This window comes from Lycium ferocissimum, chromosome 1 (genome assembly GCF_029784015.1).
Source record: "Lycium ferocissimum isolate CSIRO_LF1 chromosome 1, AGI_CSIRO_Lferr_CH_V1, whole genome shotgun sequence".
Classification (NCBI taxonomy): Eukaryota; Viridiplantae; Streptophyta; class Magnoliopsida; order Solanales; family Solanaceae; genus Lycium; species Lycium ferocissimum.
In genome coordinates, this window is record NC_081342.1 from 59,815,245 (window position 1) to 59,833,071 (window position 17,827).

Sequence of the window (17,827 nt, forward strand, 5' to 3'; positions counted from 1 at the left end):
TGATAGAAAGTATGGATTTGCTATGTGGCTCACCTAGACGTAAATGTGAAAGTATGATAAGAGGTGCCCGGGTGGGTTAGCACCGAGTACCCAACATGCCTCCCGGTTGGGTCGTGACAAAAGTGGTATCGAGCAAGCTTCTCTAGGTGTGTCTACGAGCCGTGTCCATGAGAGTCTTGGTTATGGGTGTGTTGCGCGCCACACTTATAAACAAGAGGTTGCGGGCATTTTAGGAATGAATGACCTTCTTTCTTCATAAGATCGTGCGATAGAGCTATGATATAAGAACTTCTTTTTCCTTAACCGTGTGTTATGTATTTCAGAAATGCCTGTAAAGAGAAAGGCTACGGCAGCCCAAAAGGGCAAGACAGTGGCAGAAAAGCGGGCAAGAGCACAGCCAACGGTTGTAGAGGAAAGTGAGTCCCAAAATGCGGCTCAATCTCAATCCTCTCATTCGCGTGCCTATTTCGAGGAGCGTGAGGAGCCTCGGCCCCCAGCAAAGACTCCCGGTTCCTCCACCGGATGCTTCGTGCCAAGATGTAAAAGAGGCCATTCATTTGGTTACTCAATTGGTTGCCGCCCATACTCAGCGACAAGGTACAGGGCAAAGGTGATAGGGCGGTTAGTGCAAGGGCCCGTGATTTTATTAGCTTGAACCCTCCGGAATTCTTTGGATCAAAGCCGGATGAGGACCCTCAGAATTTTATTGATGGAATGTTGAGGACACTTCGGTTGATGCATGCTTCGGACATTGAATCGGTGGAGTTAGCATCCTATAGATTGAGGGATGTCGCGATCCATTGGTACACGGTTTGGATGGCTTCACGGGGAGCCAATGCGCCTCCCCCGGTATGGCAAGAATTTGTAGATGCCTTCCTCCGACATTACCTGCCTCCAGAGGTTCGGCGAGCTAGAGCCGATAAGTTCTTGAATTTGAGGCAAGGAAGTATGAGTGCTTTAGAGTATAGTCTCCGCTTCAATTCTTTGGCTAGGTACGCTTCGGCCATGGTAGCGGATATGGGTGACCGAGTGCACCGATTTGTGAGAGGCCTAGGGCCACATTTGATGGATAGGTGCTTGACTGCGTCCCTCCAGGACAATATGGATATTTCACGCATTCAGGCCCACGCTCAAAATTTAGAAGAAAGCCTACAACAACAAAGGAGTGAGCGTGAGCATGATAGGGGATATAGCAAGAGGGCTAGATCTTCGGGTCCGATGAGTGAGTTTAGAGGCGGGCACAGACAGCAGTTTTCTAGGCATTCAGGCCATTCTATGACTAGTGCGCCTCCACGATTTTCAGGCCAGAGATTTGATAGATCTACTCATTCCGGGCCGAGTCAGAGTTTTTTCGGTTCACAGTTTAGAGGTGATTCGGGTCAGGCGAGGCCACCCGTGCCACGATGTTCCCAGTGTGGGAAGTTACATTGGGGTCAGTGCCGATTGGGTTCAGAGGTTTGCTATTCATGTGGTCGGCCAGCCATATTATGCGTGATTGCCCCTCAGCTGGTGGTAGAGGTAGGACCCAGCCTTCAGGGTCAGTAGCCGGATCCTCATCATCTATGCGCCCTATGAGGCCAGGTTCACATGCGCCGGTCGGCCATGGTAGAGGCAAGAGGGAGAGTCCCCGCCTAGCGGTCCTCGGGCACCGTATTTATGCTTTGGCTGGACGCCAAGATCTTAAGTCTTCTCCTGATGTTGTCACAGGTATATTATCGGTATTTTCTCATGATGTATATGCTTTGATAGATCCGGGCTCCACATTGTCATATGTTACTCCATATATTGCGGGTCGGTTTAGAGTCAAACCGGAGTCGATCAAACCTTTTGAGGTGTCTACACCCGTTGGTGAATCGGTAATAGCTAGCCGAGTATATAGAAGTTGTGTAGTTGTGATTTGTGACCGTCGTACTATGATTGACTTACATGAGTTAAAAATGGTGGACTTTGATGTTATTATGGGCATGGATTGGTTGGCTTCTTGTTATGCCAATGTTGATTGTAGAATGAAAATGGTTCATTTTTAATTTTTGGGAGAACCAGTTTTAGAATGGAAGGGAAATACTGCATCACCAAAAGGTAGGTTTATTTCCTATCTCAAGGCAAGGAAAATGATCACAAAAGGTTGCATTTATCATCTAGTTCGGGTTCAAGATGTAGAAGCTGAACCGCCAACTCTTCAGTCAGTTCCTGTGGTGAATGAATTTCCAGATGTGTTCCCGAAAGAGCTTCCAGGCCTCCCTCCAGAGCGGGAGATTGATTTTGCCATTGATGTGTTGCCAGACACCAAGCCTATATCTATTCCACCTTATAGAATGGCTCCCACAGAGTTGAAGGAATTGAAGGAACAATTGAAAGACTTGCTTGAGAAAGGCTTTATTAGGCCTAGTTCTTCCCCGTGGGGAGCACCCGTGTTGTTTGTCCGAAAGAAAGATGGCTCCTTGCGAATGTGCATTGACTATCGAATCGAATAAGGTGACGATTAAGAATAAATATCCTCTTCCGAGGATTGATGACTTATTCGATCAATTACAAGGTGCCAAATGATTTTCAAAGATAGATTTGAGGTCCGGATATCATCAAGTGAGAGTTAGGGAGAAAGATATCCCTAAGACAGCCTTCAGAACAAGATATGGCCATTTTGAGTTCCGGGTAATGTCATTTGGGCTAACTAATGCACCGGCAGTGTTTATGGATTTGATGAACAATGTGTTCAGACCCTTCCTAGATTTATTTGTGATTGTATTCATCGATGATATCTTGGTGTATTCTAGATCCGAGGCAGAGCATGCGGATCATTTGTGTACTGTCCTTAGAGTTCTTCAAACTCGAGAGTTATTTGCCAAATTTTCTAAGTGTGAGTTTTGGTTCAACTCAGTGACATTTTTGGGGCACATTATTTCAGCCGATGGTATTCGGGTAGATAGCCAAAAAATTGAGGCCGTGAAGACTTGGCCAAGTCCCACGACTTCTACGGAGGTTCGTAGCTTTCTGGGCTTAGCAGGTTATTACAGAGATTTGTTGAAGGTTTTCTTCTATTTCTCGCACCACTTACAAAGCCGACCGGGTAAATCGGCTAAGTTTCAATGGATAGATGCTTGTGAACGTAGTTTCCAAGAGCTAAAAGATAGATTGACTTCTCCCCGGTCCCGACACTTCCGTAGGATTGGAAGGTTATGTTGTTTATTGCGATGCTTCAGGCGTTGGGCTAGGTTGTGTATTGATGCAACATGGTAAGGTGATTGCGTATGCTTCAAGGCAATTACGGAAACATGAGAAGAATTATCCAACCCATGATCTTGAATTGGCTAGTGATTCATGCACTAAAGATGTGGAGACATTATTTATATGGTGTCCATGTGATATTTATACGGATCATAAGAGCCTTCGATATCTTCAAACGTAAAAGAGTTGAATTTGCGGCAACGACGATGGTTGGAATTTCTAAAGGACTATGATGTTGATATTCTGTATCACCCCGGAAAGGCAAATGTTGTGGCTGATGCTCTTAGCCGTAGATCTATGGGAAGTTTGTGTGATGTTCAGCCAGAGAAAAGAGAAATGGCTCGTGAGCTCCAGAAGCAGCGGCCTAGGAGTCCGAGTAGTGGACCTTGTGTAACCCCGGGAGCTACCATTCGTAATTCGGCAGCCTCGTCGCTAGTGGACTCGGGAAACGACAATACGAAGATCCCATGCTAATGACTAGATACACTTCGGAAATCATCATTTGAGATCTCAAGGGATGGAGTTCTCCGATGCCGAGCTTATGTGTTCCCCGATGTGGATTACGCCACCAAATATTGAGAGAAGCTCCATTGCTCCGTTATTCTGTCCAACCCGGAGCAACGAAAATGTATCATGATCTTAAATCTATATAGTGGTGGAATGGGATGAAGAATGATATAGCGGAATTTGTAGCTCAATGTCCTAACTATCAACAAGTAAAAATCGAGCATCAAAAGCTGGGCGGATTGTTGCAACCTATAGAAATTCTAACTTGGAAGTGGGAAGTATAACACGGACTTCCAAAGCTTGCCCCGTTCTCGACGTAAGTATGATTCTATATGGGTGATTGTGGATAGACTCATGAAGTCAAAGACAATTTTACCAATGACATATATGGCGAAGATTATGCAAAGCTTTATGTTAAAAAGATAGTGCGACTTCATGGTGTCCCAAAGATCATTATCTCGTAGAGGAACCTAGTTTACAACTAAATTTGGAAGTCCTTCCAAGAGGGTTACTCATGAGCCTTAGCACGGCATTTCATTGAGGACAAGCCAACGTACCATTCTCCCTTGAAGATATGTTACGGCATGTATGTTAGATTTTGGAGGTAATTGATGATCACTTACCGCTTATTGAATTTGCTTATAATAATAGTTATCATTCTAGCATCCAAATGGCACCATGATCTTTATATCTATAGATATTGGGTGGAAGGGATAAGAGAGATAAATTGACAGGGCCGAGACTTGGTAGCCATAGAGAAATTTAAGCTCATACAAGATCAAAAGTCGCCAAAAGTCCCATGCGGATAATCGTCGAACAGAGTTCCAAGAAAATCGAGGTATTCTTAAAGGTGTCGCCAAAAGGGCGTTATGAGATTTGGCAAAAAGGGAAAGTCCCCGATTATTTGCAAGCTTACGAACCCAAATTCTAACTCGATGGTAAAATGTGGGAGATAATTAACGTGCCGAAATGATGTTAAAGTGAGCGTAAAAGTTGACTTATGAAGAGGTACCCATTGCCATATTAGATAGGCAAGTACGAGGCTTCTATATGGGTGATTGTGAGATAACAATAACCGAGAAGAAATCATTTCTTACGGAAGAAAGTATGAAATTCAAGTACCCGCACGTATTTCAACCCCCGAAGAGATCCAAGACGAACATCAAGATTACGAGGTAGGGCGTCAAACTATATTGCTATTATGTGGCAAAGATTATGCAAGCTTTCCATGTTAAAAACTCGAAATAGAACCGTATTTTCGCGACAATCCGGACTAATTATGATGTTAAGGACAAAATCCGGATGCAAGGTCGGGATTTTTGATCTTTTATTTTGAGATATAAGTTGTGCATGAATTTGTTGATATGGAACAATTAGGAAAAATTTGGGACCAAAAGTGATAAAATTTTGAAAATCACCCACTTTTCCATGTCCTTGAGTCCCACACAGGTTTGGGGACTCGTGGCCAAGAGACAAATTGTACACTTCATTAAAGGGTAAAAGATGGACACCATTTCACTTCATTCACCACACTTAGAAAAAATTGAAGAGTGAAGAACACCACCATTGTCTCGGCCAACCAAGAAAATCATGTTTCCAAAATTATTTTCGGGCATGTATGTTAAGAGGATTTTGGAGGATCAACCTTTTATTTTTCATCCTTGGGATGATCAAGACATTATGTTTTATGTGTTATAAAGATTGACTTGTATGTTAAAATAATAGTTATCATTCTAGCATCCAAATGATCATATTGGGGCGCATCCATATATGTATATGTGTAGTGTTGCTTTCACATTATATGACAATGGCAAATCTCTTAATGTTTTAGTAGAGAATTTATGTTGAAAACCCTCAAATTGGGTGGATTGTGAGGACTGAGGAGAGACATTTAATGTAAATTGATAGGGCCGGAATTGGTCGATGCAAATCATGATTTGAAACGAAAGTTAAGCTTCGGGTTTTGGGGGTTGTTCAAATCGAGAAAAAATATTGGGAAATGTTACCCAGAATATCTTTAAGTATTGTCTAAGATTCGGTTAGTAATCTCGAAGGTGAATTAATTTACGAATGTTCCAAGTGGAAAAGAGAGCTTATTATTGTTGTATTGCCTTCCGGATTGGTTTTTAATGTTGCTAGGTTGGTTGTTGTTGTTGTTGTTGATCGCCAATGAAGGGTGGCCTATTTGGCACCAAAGAATTAAGGGCAATTTGGAATTAAATGCCCAAAAAGTCTTTATTGTTTTGGCATTTTATGACTTGTTTATAGATTGTGCGCGAGACGTAGGCAAAGTTTGGATTATATTGAACTAGATGTAAAGTAACCTTTTTTTTTGATTTAGTTAAACATAGGCTTGACATGAGGAAAACTTTCCCGCAATCCATGTCTATGATGCATTTGTTTCGATATTCAATGTGTGTGATGAAATATTGATTCTTATGTCCTTGTAACTACTAGTTTACCAAAGTTGATGAAAGTTTGATTTCTAAAAGAATTTATTCTTTAACGATTCGAAAACTACAAACGCCCATGTTCCAAAAGCTCGGATTGCTTTGAAATTTTCGTAGTTGACTCTATGAGTATGTTTTCCATAGGCGGGCCCAGCTACACCCGTCCGTGGGTCCATTTTATGTAATATCGATAACTTTTGAAAGAAAATGTTGTAATTATTGTTTCGATTTCCAATATGACTAACAATTATGAAATGATTTTATGCATATGCCTACCACTCCGTTCGTGCATTCGTTATAGGTTTTGTGGGAAATAAGGGCACGAAGAAATGCCAGGGCCGGGTTCCACGGTTTGTGATGTTGAAGAAAGTATGATATCCAGAGGAGATAAATGACATATTTCAACCCGGACGAAGAGATCCAGATTCGTATTTTTAAAAGTAAACATTTTGAATTTTGATTATGAGTTCGATACTGTATGTTTTCATTTTATCGCATATGGGTCGTGTGTGGCCATAACTATATTTTGGTATATATTTGTTCGTGCATTTGTATATATTTGTTGTTATATTGCTATTAGTTGTCCGTGGCCGGCCGCTGGTCATTGTTATTTGTGTTGGGGCGATTCACATATGATGGTTGTGCCCCGTGTTACGGGATAGTCCGTAAACTCCGCCGAAATTTTATATATACCCGGATGTGTTTGATATCCCTAGAATCCTAATATATAAGCCATCGTGTGTGGCGAATGTTCTTAAGGGGGCTAGGGAATGTTACACCTATCAAAATTTTTATAGAATCCGTTAATGCACGGAAATAGACTAACCGTTAATGCACAGTGAATAGACTAACGAAGTATACGGTATTGCAATAAGTGATAAATGACATTTGATGACCCTAATTGAGATTTGCAAAGACATTCGGAGTAAGAGGAGAAAGTTTGCCAAGAGAGGGCAAGGCATGCGATGTGTATCGGAAAGGATTTACGAGTAACAAGTTAATGATGACTTAATGATGTTTTGGAGAAGAGTTATAACGTCCCTTAGATTGTTAATGAGGCGATAAACAAGTGTTAACAAGGTTCCATGAGGATTGAAGATCAAATGAACGACGGAGATCATTTCGGGAAAAAGGGGTTATACGACCAACTTATACGGTCCGTATAACATTATACGGTCCGTATAAGGGTCCGTATAACACCCAGCAGAGATGGTGAACCACGACCACTTATACGGGCCGTACAATGTTATACGGACCGTATAAGTGTCCTTGGAAGTCCCGACGGGCTGATTTTTAGTTTCTGTATAAATAGATGTCTTGGGTTCTTTTACTTCATTCTTCATCTTCTACAAGTATTGAGAGCTCAAAACCCTTCTCTAAGCATATTCCATTCAAGACCAAGAGAACACAAGGATCAAAGACTAGGATCAAGTGTTCATGTGTTAGAAAGCTTCCAAGGGTTAGAGGACTACAAGAAATTCCATTGGAGGTGAACTAGGGTTTTGGTTCAAGTGAAGTATTTCCACTCAAGGTTCATTCCTACACCATCTAAGGTAAGTTTTATGGTATTTCTATGTTGTTTAGGGTATTGAGAGGTTGAAAAACTTGGATTGTAGAAGGAAATAGAAAATGGGTCTTGAATGTGAGAATAGTGATATTTGTGAGTAGTGGCTTGGGTTGAGTCATGATTCTTGATATGTTGTGATTATGATCATGTTATAAATGACATTAAGAACATGGGATAGACATTGTATATGAGTGAACGTAATAGTGTGCTATGACCATGGATATGGATGTTTTGAAGTGAATTGAGAAATATGGATGATGTAGGTGAATAAAGACTATTGTTATGATGTTGTGAATGTTATTATTGATGTTTGGGAGTTGATATATGATATGGAAGGAGTCGTATAAATAAAGGAGATGCTGCCCAATTTTTCTCTAGCTTTAGTCAAGTATGCTAAGCTATCGATTTTCTAATGTTAGTGTATACTCTAATGAAGGTAGAAACGTGAGCATTGAAGGAGAACGTTCAAGTGATAGAATAGTTGAACGAAAAGGTATCTAAGGCTAACCATTCTTTCATAAGGCATGGTTCATTGGCCAAATATCTATTCTTCACGAGCCTATGATGTCCTCCAAAGGATTCTATCTCTAAAAGCTACTAAGCTCATGATTCTCGATATGTTACGATTGTACTAAATTCCTTTTATGATGATTAATCCTCTAAGGATAGATGTAATAAACGACGATAGTAATGATGCTAAAGATGCTTATGAGCTTTTATGTATATGTGTCTATGTATGACTATTATGAAACCCCGAGTTTATATGGCCGGGTAGAATATATATATTGCGCGCGCACCACTGCAGTTGGGTATGGATAACCCTGAGCCTTGGTAGGGCCAGGTATGTATACTCACCGAGCCTTGTCATGGCCGGGTATGTGAAACACCGAACCTTCATGGTCGGGTATGCTATGTATATGATATGGATACGTATACGATATGAATATGAATATGAACACGAATATGCTATGAATATGAAAATGGATACGAATACGGATACGGATATGGATGTATGTACACGGTTACGCATTAGAAATGGAAGGTCCCTATGAAAATCAAGCAAGTGTTTATGATGATGTAGTAATGACGATGATCCTACTATCTCTCATCCTATGCTATTTCTTATGTTATCTATTATGCTTTCATAATGACGTTGCTCATGCTTTACATACTCAGTACATTCTTCGTACTGACGTCCTTTTGTTTGTGGATGCTGCGTCATGCCCGCAGGTGGCCAGGGAGACAGGCTTGATCTATAGCTTTATTACTCAGGGACTACATTGCGAAGCTCCATTTCATTCGGAGCTACGGCTTTTGGTATTTATTCTTTTGTGTACATACTTATGGGCATGGTGGGGTCCTGTCCCGCCTACATGATATGACATACTCTCATTAGAGGCTCATAGACATGTGTATATGATTAGATGTATTTAGCCTTATCGGCTTATATTTGGTATATCATTTTGTTAGCCTCGTCGGCTTATGCATATGGATATGGGCATAGTTATTGATGGTGATATAAATGCATTGTTGCCCAATGATTTTAGTATGAATGATGATAGAAAGTATGGTTTAGCTATGTGCCTCACCTAGACGTAAATGTGCATGTACGTTAAGAGGTGCTCGGGTGGGTTAGCACCGGGTATCCGTCATGGCCCTCCGGTTAGGTCGTGACATTTGTGGTGTATGGAATATTAATAATGATAACTCTTTGAGGGAGTATTTGAGGGCGCCTGAAGAATATAGGGATTTAGTCGTCATTTATGTTCTTGAAATGTATATAGAAAAGATATCTGAAGATGTCCCTCAAGTCCAGCCTACTCATGATAACACTTATGAGGACTTTTGTTCTTATGGAGACATTTTGAGTGGTCAAGTGCCGCTGGAAACTCTAGGCCAACAATTTAATCAAACTTACACTAAAAATTGGTAAATATCTATTTTTAAATTATTATTTAGTGTAGTAGCACGTGTTTATTTTATTTATTAGAAAATATCCATTTTTAGTATCTTTGTAGGAGTTATGCACTTGATATGAGTAATATTGGGCAAAACTCTCAGTTCGGTGGAGTTGAAAATTATTCACGAAACTCGCCAATGGTACCAAATGTTGATTTTGGGCAATCCACACAATTCAGTGGAGATGATCTTTCTCCAAACCATGTCAATATAGATCGATATCGGTAGGTTCATCACCTTGATATTAAATAATCCATATATATTTGATGTTGGTATTTAAAATATGTTATTTTCATGTAGGAAGAAGCCTTTCTTAGATGGTGATGATTGTCCAAACTATTGTGAGACATCAAGTGATAGTGAACCGAATAATGCAGAAGTAACCGATGATGATGATGAAGACAAAGAGGTCGATGTTCAATTTGGTAGGCAGCAAGCAAATTTAATAACATTGATGCAAAGTCCGCTGCCGGAAACCCAACTCCCGAAAGCCTAATGCAGTGGCATTCTGACAATATTCCATATTCTGACAATCTTTAAGGTCGTGTTGATGCATTTGTCTTCACCAGAGAAGATGATCAAAGTCATCAAAAAATGTGGAAAGAACCGGCCGATCTTATAAAAGATGATTGCTACCTTGAAAAAGGGATAGTGTTCGAATCAAAAAAGGTATTGCAAAAGGTAGTCAAAATTTATTGTTACATGGAAATAAGGGAGTATAGGGTTGATGATTCAACCAGAAAAATATGGAGACTAGTTCGTAGATGACAGAATCAAGGCTGTCAATGGATGCGTCGGGGAATTGTTAAGCCCGATGGTATGTGGGTTATCACAAAATTCCATAAAACCTCACACTTGTGATATGAGAGAGAATCGAGCAAATCATTTTAATTTAGATATAAATATGATTGCTCAAGTGCTTCTTAAAGATGTTGCCGAAACTTCAAGGTAACCTATTCGACCTAGTTCATTATAATTCTTACATCAATTAAATTGTCATTACTAAGTGTTGTTTGTTTAAACTTATGCAGGATCCCCATCAAAGATTGCATTAGAAATGTTAAGATAGTATATCATAAAACAATAAGCAAGAGAAAGGGATATCTTGGGCGTAGGCGTGCGTTTGAGATGATTTATGGAAATTGGGAGGGCTCTTTCCAGACGTTGCCGAGGTACATGGCAGCTCTACAAAAATTCAATGCTAGAACTGTTGTAGAGTGGAGGCTTCTACCCGGTAATATTTACAACTATGTGTTTTGGACATTCAAACCATGTATTGATAGTTTTGCTCACTGTTGGCCAATCATATCCATAGATAGCAATCATGTATATAGTGTGTACGACATCAAGCTATGAATTGCAGTAGGAATAAATGCCAATGGGTTGATATTCCTTCTTGCTTTCGTAATTGCCGCTAACGAGAGCAACGAGACATGGGGGATGTTTTTGACACATTTGAGGTAGCATATTATTAAGGATCGTATGGGCATATGCGTGCTATCTGATCAACATCAAGGCATATTGCATAATATGTCTACTTTGAAGGGGTGAAGCCTCCCTTTACTTACTATCGCTATTGTTTAAGGCACATTAAGGCAAATTTTCAAACGAAGTTTGGAAACGGTACACTCTACAAATTGATGTGGGCGGCTACGATAGAGCATCAACAAAAAAATGGCTTGTGAGGATGGAGACGATCAATGCAGTGAATCCAGAAGCATATACTTGGTTGAAGAAAATTGAAGTTGAAAAATGGACATTACATGCTGATGAAGGCAGGAAATGAGGGATGCTTACAACAAACAGCTCGGAGTCATTCAATGGTTTGCTAAAATTTGTTCGGGGACTACCTGTTACTACAATGGTAAGAATGACTTTCATGCAAGTTGTGGGGCGGTTTGTGACAAGAAAAAAGGAAGCCAGAGCCATATTAGCAGAGAGTGGGCGATGGATGCCAAAACCTTCAAAAATGATGGAACATCACAGGAAAAAATATGAGCTGCACAAGATAACCGAATATAGCCTGACTGAACGTGTGTATGAAGTCAGAACAGGTTATTACGAGGGTAGGGGAGGAAACTTACATACCGTTTATGAGGGCACGAGAACGTGTAGTTGTGGTAAGTGGCAAACATACAACATGTCGTGTTCTCATGTCGTCAAGTGTTTCGAGGCAATGGGAAAAATGGTATCAAGTTACATGGCATCGGAATACAGTATCAAAAGTTACGCTAAAGCATATGCTGGCCACTTCTACCCACTTGGTGATCAAGCTTATTGGCCAAATGAGTCATTTTCAATGGTTGCTAACAAGAAGTATATCCGTAAAATTCGGGTTAACGCACGAACTCGGATTCACAATCAAATAGATGTCAATGATATGACATAATCTCGTAGGTGCTCTATCTGTAAGGAGTTTGGCCATGATAAGTGTTTGTGTGGCCTACGAGACCGTGGTGGTGCAAGTACGTCTCGTAGTAGAAGAGTCTCTCTCGTACTTGATGTATTGTTTTAAATATTTTATTATTGTAAATAATGATTATTATTTGGTTATTGCAATGAATTATTTTGAACCTCTCGTATTGGATGAATTATTTTTTAATATAATAATTTTATTTGTGCATTAAAAAAAAAAGTAATGCCTTGACTAAAAAATAAAACACTTAAAACAAAACCTTATAAAATAAAAGACTAAAACCTAAAGATAACAAGATTCAACCAAACAAAACTTATTCAACCAAACAAAACTTACTTTGGGGCACTTTACAATCCTTAAAACGACGATCCAAACGTGTAGGTAAACTTGATGTAATAAGCTGACATTATTGTCCGCAAAAAAAGATATCAAATTCTATATAAAATATTAATATTTTGGAGTTTTAAAACACGACTAATCTTTGATCAAAGTATGAAAAAAATGAATTTGAGAGCTTTAAAATTGTGTGGAAAAAATATAACACCTATTGCGCACTAATTTAGTGCGCAAAGTGCATCAGTCACTTTTTTTTTACTGGGGTATTTTGGTACTTTTGATCACTTTTGGGTCATTTAAGTTGCGGACTCCAAGTATAGGGCCCCTTCCCCTGCTTTTGCCGTTTATTTCATCATCGGTCCTCAAACTTTTTGGTAAATATAGTAAAAACTAGGAGCACTTTTAAATGCCTGAAAAACTCATGATCCCTTGCCACGTGCAAGAACCCACATCCACCAAATTGTTTGCCCACTAACAATTGTTATTGAGGATGTCTATCAATTGGACATGTGGAACTGTAGGGCCATAGTTCTGCACCCACTTTAATTCTTTTCCTGAATTTCTTTTTCTTTTTCATTTAAGTTAATATTCTTTCTTCAGTTTTATGTACTTCCAAAAGTATATTTGTAAATTATTTTTCTTTCTAGAAATTTAAGAAGTATTTTCATTTATAAAAATAAAATTAAATGCAAAGTGCAATATTTGTTAATGTACTTAATGGCATAAAGAAATACTTTACTCTGCCATGAATACACTTGCGATAAACTTTTGCTATGAAGTGCTGAAAATACCTGGATTTTGCAATTAGGTAATATTTCATCAAAACATAAATCAGTACATAAAATAACAAAATCAATTTCATCATGAGAATAAAGAAACAAACATTAGTTAAAAGTTTAGACAGTATAAATTTGGTATTCGGGATCAAAAGTTGAGGAAGTAGAAATAGAATTTCTAAAACAAAAATAGTTGGGAAAAGTCACTACTTAATGCATGATTATAATATAATTTCAGCTATCTTTGTTATTCTTTAAGGATAAAAAAAATGAAGTAATACTTTTATGATCTAATCTTGGATCTGAACCACTTCTAGTTAATATTATGTCTGCTACATCGAATAAATTATTGGTTGCAAAGTTTTAATTTTTTTTTTAAGCGGTCTAATCTGAATACATGTTTGAATATTAAAATATTTCTAATCTTTCTAACAGTATTACTTAGATTTCATTCTTAAAGAAACTTTCTAAATTAGGTACTTTCTTTGGACCAAACTTGAAAACACACCACATTATTTAGAGATAAGGGTAAAAAACACACCCTAACTATCATTTTTTTTTTTTTTAGTTTCATCCCTAAACTATCATAAGGTTGAGAAAACTACCTAAACTATCACTATCTAGTTTGCAAAATACACCTGAACAAAATGTGTGAACTCACTCTCCAAAAAGCAAGTGAAGCTGAAATTTTCTCAAAAGAATTATCCACATGGCATAAGTAATGCTATGGTGGCACCTACATGGAAATTAAAAAAAAAATTATAAAAAAACTGCATTATTTTTTTAAAAAACAATCAGCATATTTTTTTAAAATAAAATCTGGATTTTTAAAAAAATATGAAAAAAAATGATTTTTGTTAAAAATTTAGAAAATCAGAAAAAAAAAGATTTAAAAAGTGGAAAAGTTGATTTTTTTTTTTAAATGTGAAAACTAAATAAACAGTTTTCTTTTTAAAAAAAAAATAACTTTTCCATTTTTGAATTTTTTTTAATTTTCTATAATTTTTGATATATTTTTTACAAAAATTATTATTTTTCAGTTTGCTTTTTAAAACAAATAGTTTTTTTTTTTAATTTTCATGTAGGTGTCATTGTGACATTATTTATCCACGTGGACAACACTTGGCAACATTTTTATAGAAAATGGAGAGTATAGATCACCTGTTATTCAAGAATAATTTGAGGTGTGTTTTGCAAATTAGATAGTGATAGTTTTGGTAGTTTTCTCAACCTTGTGATAATTTAGATATGAAACTCAAAAAAAGTGATAGTTGAGGTGTATTTTTGACCCGTATCTCCATTATTTATGATATTTAGACACGGGAAGTTTTTTTTTTTTCCTCAAAGCATCTTTAAGATTAAAACGTCTAAATCAGAATATATATTTGAATATTAAAATATTGTATTAAGATCTAAATACTAGATATTAAGATCATTTATTTTCTCGCATCTGAATAGATAAAACTTATCTTATTTTAAAAATTAATAAATAAAGAATTCAATAAAATACCAAAATATAATGCTCTATGAATAAAATATTTTAAAAAATTGTACGATTGTTGGTACAGATGACGGCTAGCATGGGTGGTTGTGATGCTGACTGAAATGGTGTTGGTTGATAGTGATGGCTGTAGATAGTAGCTAATGACCGTGGTTTGATATGATAGTGGTTGGTCTAATAATTGAGTGGATGATAGTAAGAACTAACGGTAGTGATTAATGATGGCAATGGTTGACGATATATAATGGCTGATGGTGATTGATGGTAGTGTTGGTAGCTTGTTGTGGTAATGGGGGTTGATAGCGATAATTGTAAATAGTGATTAATTGTGATGATGGTTGACTATGATCGTGGGGCGGAGTGTTGGTAGCTTGAGGGGTAACCCCTCGGGGTTACACCGATATACAAGGTGAAAATTAATTTTTACGTATATATAATAGATTTTGAACCCCTCAATTTCTTCGTTTGATGATATTTTTAACTATGATGGTTGGATCCAACGGTGGTTGTAGCTGAGGACAATGGTGCATTGTTGTGGGTGGTGGGTAGTAGTAGTTGATAATGTTACACCCCGAATTTTCGCACGTTAAAGTAGCATCATGAGTTAGTCGACGCAGATTCAAAAGAAATTATTTTGAGGTTAAAAAGGGATTTGAGCTTATTAATATAATTGGTTATAAGAATCTATAAATATGATTAAGAAGTGGCGTAAGGTTTGGAGGGTGAATAAATCAAATAAGGATGAGTTTCGTCAAAAGTCGAAAGATGGGAATACGATTACTCGTACTTTTGGGTGAGATTAGGAGTACTTCACATACTAAGAAAGTAATTATATAAAGTATTTGAATTGTATAATAGTCGCTTGTTATGTCTGGAAGTCAAGCGAGTTGTAAGAACGAAAGTCGACAAAGGTTATCACAAGTTATGTTTGTAAATTTGCTGAATTGTGGGTCGGATGTCGCAGATTTTTTCTCTCAATATACTTAGAGTTAAGGGGTGATCCACCCACCCGCCCACCAAATCGAAGGTCTACGAGTCTAGTTTCTAACACATTTAACCGTTTATCAATACGACATCGGAGTAGAGAGATATTCACATTTCTGTACTAGGATGCAAACTGCCACGGGATAGCAAACTTTGGTCGGCAACATATTCCAACATGTATAAAAGATCCCCAAAACGACTTACAAGCTCATTTTCTTCATCTTATGAATCCTAAGCACCCTTCAGATCTCTCAAACTAATTCCCTATCAATCAAGCAAATCAAAGGGGTAATCAAGTGATTAGAACGTGCGGGATCACGTCATCATCATAGAATTGAGAGTTTTTCGTTATTTCGCTTTCCGGAGGGAAACTTCATGTTGAAGTAACTTATGTTGCAGGGTGTTCTTCATCATATAAGGTATATTTCAACTTCCTCTATATCCCTTTAAGGTTTACAAGTGTTTAAATCTAGAAAATAGATGAAATATTCCATAGAACAAGCTCTTTAACTGTAAAGAACTCTTATGATACTAGTGTTGTTTTGGGCTGTGATAATATGGATGGAATCGTGGTGATGAGGAGGAGTAGAACAGTAGAAATTGGTAGCGATTTACGGGGAAAATAATCTACAGATCTACAAACGAGTCTGTAAACTCGCACCTACGAGTTGCTCGATAAAATGCGTAAATAAAGAATTCGTTAAGCTATGAACTTGGATTTGATCTCGAATTATCGTATTCTGTAGGTAATCACTCGAACAGAATTCAAGGACTCGTGGAACGTGGAAAACATCATCATTAAGGTATGTAGGGCATTCTTCTACTTTTTCTTGGCATGACTAGGACCCAAACGCTTTTTCGTTAAATGTTATTCCGATAACCTGAGTCGATCATATTCTATGAAGAATAAGCCAGTCTCTATTTCTCATATGGCTTGTATTAAGAAACTCTTTAAGTTTCCATGTTCTGTTTACTATCGTATGAAGGATTATTCCTTAACATACGTCGATGACATTCCAAAAATGCTTAACGTTAACTCCTCTTTTAATCAGCTTAATTATATGGCAATACTTTCCCGTATTCTACACCTTCCTTGCTTATTGATCGAGGAATATGCTACAGTAACCTTTACGTTAAGTGAACCAAGAAGATCCCATTCAACCAAGCTAATCGTTATATCATATATAATCAGCACCAAGTGTGCCTTACCTTCTTTTACTCTATTGATCATCATTTAAGAGAAGTGTCTATTATATTGCCTTAATTGTTAAATCCAGCTAAAGATGTTTCAATCAGTGAAATGAAAGACTACTTTGAGTATGTTTTATATCAAGTGTAATTCATGTCATTCAGTTCTCATATTCTCTATACATGTGCTTCATAATTCCAAGGAATAAGGAACGTAGCAACAATAACGATTGTCGGAGAGTAACGGCGATAGGTCTCTCTCTCTCTCTCTCTCTCTCTCTCTCTCTCTCTCTCTCTCTCTCTCTATATATATATATATATATATATATATATATATATATATATATATATATATATATATATATATATATATATATATATTACCGATATGATATGTTATAATCCTCCACTATAGTCGGCCGGGTAGGCACTTATATGTGCACCTAGACATGTTTCTTTCTTTACCGAGTCATATCGTAGATATATTCGTAGGCACGTAGTCGTGATTGCCACCGACGGTGAGGATGCCGCAGAGATGATGATATGTTGATGAGCTCACCCCACATAGCAATATATATTATTATACGATATGATATGTTATAATCCTCCACCGTGAGGAATGGTTTATATACGAGTTGGGCACATATGTCATTATATTCACATTGTGGTTATGATTGCCCTCAGCGGCTTGTTTCGGGAGTTCGATGAAAGTTGCCTTTATATCTCTCCATCGTATTATTTACATTTCTTATGCTTAGGTTACATTTATGGTTGTTACCAACAACCTATATATATATAAGCAAAGACATCTTCAACTATTTGTAGCTACCTAATTAGATTGGATTACCTTTTGTAAGCGTGATGGATATCCATGATTATGCCCTTGGTCACCAGTACGGATAAATGACAAAGTTTATC